Source organism: Erinaceus europaeus, chromosome X (assembly GCF_950295315.1).
Source record: "Erinaceus europaeus chromosome X, mEriEur2.1, whole genome shotgun sequence".
Classification (NCBI taxonomy): Eukaryota; Metazoa; Chordata; class Mammalia; order Eulipotyphla; family Erinaceidae; genus Erinaceus; species Erinaceus europaeus.
The window spans coordinates 81,607,156-81,611,331 of record NC_080185.1 but is presented as its reverse complement, the minus strand read 5'-3'; the positions used below and the strand labels follow the sequence as shown (position 1 = coordinate 81,611,331).

Below are 4,176 nucleotides of genomic sequence, written 5' to 3'. Positions count from 1 at the left end.
GAATAAAAACTTTAATTTAAATCAAATTAAATTTAAATTGACTAAAATTTAATTTGAATTTATTTTAAATTTAATTTTAATTTAAATACAATTTCTTTGAAATATAATCTGTTTGACCTTTTTTAAAAAATGATTTAATTAATTAATTAATTTATTTATTTGATAGAGACTGTCAGAAATTGATATGGGGCTCTCTGCAGTTGCTTCCCTGCTCTCTGAGCTGCTGTCTCCCTCCCAGCACCTCCAGGATGGCCTCCAAGAAGCAGCATCCAGCTGCCACCTACTCCGCCACAGGCCTCAGAAGAGCCCAGCCCAAAGGAGAAGCTGCTCTGCTCCTGTGGGGCTATGTGTAAGCTTGATAGAGCTTAGGGAAAACTCCGCCCATCCTTGGATGGAGGTTTGAGAAAGACACTCCCTTGTTAGTCTCTCTCATCGAGATGAGAAAAGGGGAAAAACAGTCTCTCAGACTCAGTTCCCCCTTTTCAGACTCTCAAGCCCACAGAGATCTCACTGCCTCTCTCCATTAACTGCAGGACACATGGCTGCCTGCCTTAAGGTTCATTCAAAGTTCACATAGTCACCCAGAGTTCACACAGTCACCTCACTTTTGATCACTAGAGAAAGCATACTCTATCAAACACCTCTCTGACATCAGTCAGTGAAACTCCAAACTTTATTTCTTTATAGCTTTGATAATTACCATGCTCTGTTTATCTTCTCTATCTAACCCTTATGTTTCTCTCAAATACCTTTGTATAATTAAGTTGCTTGCAACATGGAGAATAATTGTCTTGACCTTTATGTATCTCATCAATTCCTGCCATACCAGCCCCCTACCATAGGGGTAAGCTGACCTTTAAGAAACCTGTAATTTATGACATATTTGAAAAATTTTCTTTGTCTAAATCTCTATTTAAGCCCATGTTCATCTGCCATTAAATGAGAGTGTCCAATTCTCCCTGGTGTCTCTTGCCTATTTCTCTGCATCTCTTGAATTAGCAAGGGAGAACCGGTCATTTACCTTCCTGGCTGAGAGCCAACCCACGTGAGCTCCAGCAAGGGCCCTGTGGCCAAGAGGCTCCATCAGGAGCTGAGGAGCCTGATGATGGCTGGAGACAAAGGCATTTCTTCTTTTCCCTCAAGCAGACAACCTTCTCAAGTGGGTGGGCACCATCCAGGGAGCAGATGGCACCCCCTATGAAGGCCTGAGCTACAAGCTGTCCCTGCACTTTCACAGGGGCTACCCTTATGAGGCCCCCACTGTCAGGTTCCTCACAGCCTCCTACCACCCCAACTTGGACACCCGGGGCAACATCTGCCTGGACATCTTGCAAGAACACTGGTCTGCCCTGTATGACGTCTGGACCCAACTGCTCTCCATCCAGAGCCTGCTGGCAGAGCCCAGCCTCCACAGCCTGCTCAACACACAGGCTGCCTAGCTCTGGGGGAGCCTCTATGCCTTCAGGAATCACCTGCTAGAGACCTACTCAGAGAAGCTCTCCATTCAGGAGCCCTCACCTGTGGTCCACTCTCTCACCTGGTGCTGGATACCCACTTTGTTCTCAGATGGTCTTTCTTTTCTCTGTGTCTGTATAGGACTGCATCTTGAGCTGTTTTATAGCTCTGGCAAATAAATTCCCTTCTTGAATCTGTCAAAAAAATTGAGACAGAAGGGGAAGATAGAGAGACACTTGCAGCACTGCTTCACCACTTGTGAAGCTTTCCTTCTGCAGGTGGGGACTGGGGGCTTGAACCTGGGTCCTTGTGCATTGTTACAGATGTGCTCAATCAGGTGTGAAACCACCTAGCCCCTATGAGCTTTTTTAAAAAATATGATTTGCATGATTATAAGATAATAGGGGTATAGAAGGGAGTCGGGCAGTAGTGCAGGGGGTTAAATGCACATGGTGCAAAGTTTAAGGACCGGCATAAGGATCCCAGTTAGAGCCCCTGCTCCCCACCTGCAGGGAAGTCGCTTCACAGGTGGTGAAGCAGGTCTGCAGATATCTGTCTTTCTCTCCCTTTCTCCGTCTTCCCCTCCTCTCTCCATTTCTCTCTGTCCTATCCAACAATGACATCAATAACAAGAATAATAACTACAACAAAACAACAAGGGCAACAAAAGTGAATAAATAAATAAATAAAACAGGGGTGTAGTTCCACACCATCATACTAGCAAAGTTCTGTACCCCATGTCCTCAGAAATGGCTACCACACTTCTCCCAAGGTCTTAGGGGGAAATTGCCTCTCCCTCAAGTGGATTTGTTACAGATTTCCACATTCCATATGAGTGTACCTTGTTGTATGCTTTACATTGGGTTCTAGTTCTCCCCTGCCAAGAGAATTGGATCAGTCCTATTAGTTTCGCGGGCCCGCTTGGCCCCGCCCCTAGGAACCCCTCCAGAGTTCCAGGGAGAGGGTTCCTGAGTGCCAGAGTTTCAGAGTTCGAGAGTAAGAGAGAGTTCCTGAGTTCCAGAGTAAGAGAGAGTGCTTGTGCCGCCGCAAAGAGACAGCAGAGTTCTGTTTGGTGATTAGTTTGGTTTAGTTTATGAATCGTTGTTCCTGAATAAAGAAATACAGCTTCCCTGCCCAGCCGTTGTCTCCACGTCTCTGTTACCCACCCGTGAAGCTAGCCGGGCCAGCAAGAGCCTTCCTAAATTTTAACAACAGTACCTGTCCAATAATTTTCTTTCACTTTTGTGCACTACTATCAACCTACAACAAGATTTTGTTAGGTTGTCTGAAGCTGGCAGTTGTACTATGGTCAGATAAAAGAATCTCCTTACTTTTACCATTGAGAAGATGGGAACATAGGACTAGGGGAGTAGTTATGGTAAGCATATCCCATAGTCTTACAGTCATGTGAACCACTACTGAATCACTAGTGAAGCTTTAAAAGAAAGAAAGCTTGCTTTTAGCAAACATTCAACTTACTCTCAAAGATTTTAGGGGTGAGTGTGTATGTGTGTGTGTGTGTGTGTTTGAAGGAGTGAGTGAATGTGTAGTGTGTGTGTGTGTGTGTAAAATGAGAGAGCACATCATAAACAAGGGTAACATCATTAGCAGCTGGATCTGGGTGATCTTCTCATTGCAGAACTCTGTGGGAGTCCTGAGGAGTTTCTCTATGTGGCCCCTTCCTGTCTCTCAGCAGGCTCAGTGTGAGGACCACAGATGTGATTGTCAAGTGCCTGACCAGAGCCAACTACTTGGTCATTTATTCTCTCTCAAAATTTCACCCAGACCATGGCAGTTTTGGGGTGAGAGATCTCCTTAGTGATTTGAGGTGCAAATTTGTCTTCTACCTTACAATATGGGAAATAGTGTTCCCATGGGCAGCACCTGCCTCCTGAGTGCCTCCCAATGGTCCAGGTCACCATCAGCCCCTGGACCTCCAGGTGGGCAGAGCTGAGAGAGCTTCCCAGAATATTGAGTGTTACCCCTTCCTGATCCAGGATCTGTTAATCTTATGATAGTTAGAAATATAACCAGGAATTAAGGCAGCAAAGCCATGACAAGGAAAATCTTTTCTTTTTAATTGAAAGTGAAACCACATGTTACTCTGCTCCCACTGTGATGCGATGTCTCTAGGCCTCATGCTCTTGGCCAGTGCCTCCATGGTCCCCTTGCTTCACAGGCACAAGCAGCAGGCCCAGCCCCTTCATGGAGCTCATGTCACCCCAGAGCTTCCCATGACACCAGGTCCACCAAGATCACCCAGACCTGCTCAGCACCTTTGTTACCTGCAACACCCACTCCTCCACCTGTGTCCTCTGCATTGCTCTTTAAAACCATCCCAGCTGGTGGGTGGAGAGCCTCTCTGCTCCCTGTGCTACTAGCTCCTCCCTGTTAGCCTTCCTCCTCAGGACCTCTGCTGCATCCCTGTGGGCTCTGCTGTGTCTGCCTGAGGAACACTGATCTCCAGAGTGATCAGGAAATCGAGTGATGTGATTCTCCATGATACTGAATGAGTTCACTGTTCTCCATGTTATTCCTAAACGGTCACAGCACAATCTATAGGACTTATCATTGGCACAAAACTTGCACAGTTAAATATCTCAAGTCAATACAAAACACTGATATGTTGATACTTATATAATTGAAATTTCCTTCGTTTGATAATGGAAATATTTCAACTCTGTGTATTAATAAAATCTGGGTGGCAAAGGAGGGGGTCAA

At 45.6% G+C, this 4,176-nt stretch overlaps 1 pseudogene; it reads left to right on the top strand.

Annotated features, from left to right (window-relative positions):
• Positions 1–248: 248 nt before the first annotated feature.
• On the top strand, positions 249–1,609 carry LOC107523283 (ubiquitin-conjugating enzyme E2 C-like; annotated as a pseudogene).
• Positions 1,610–4,176: the final 2,567 nt, after the last annotated feature.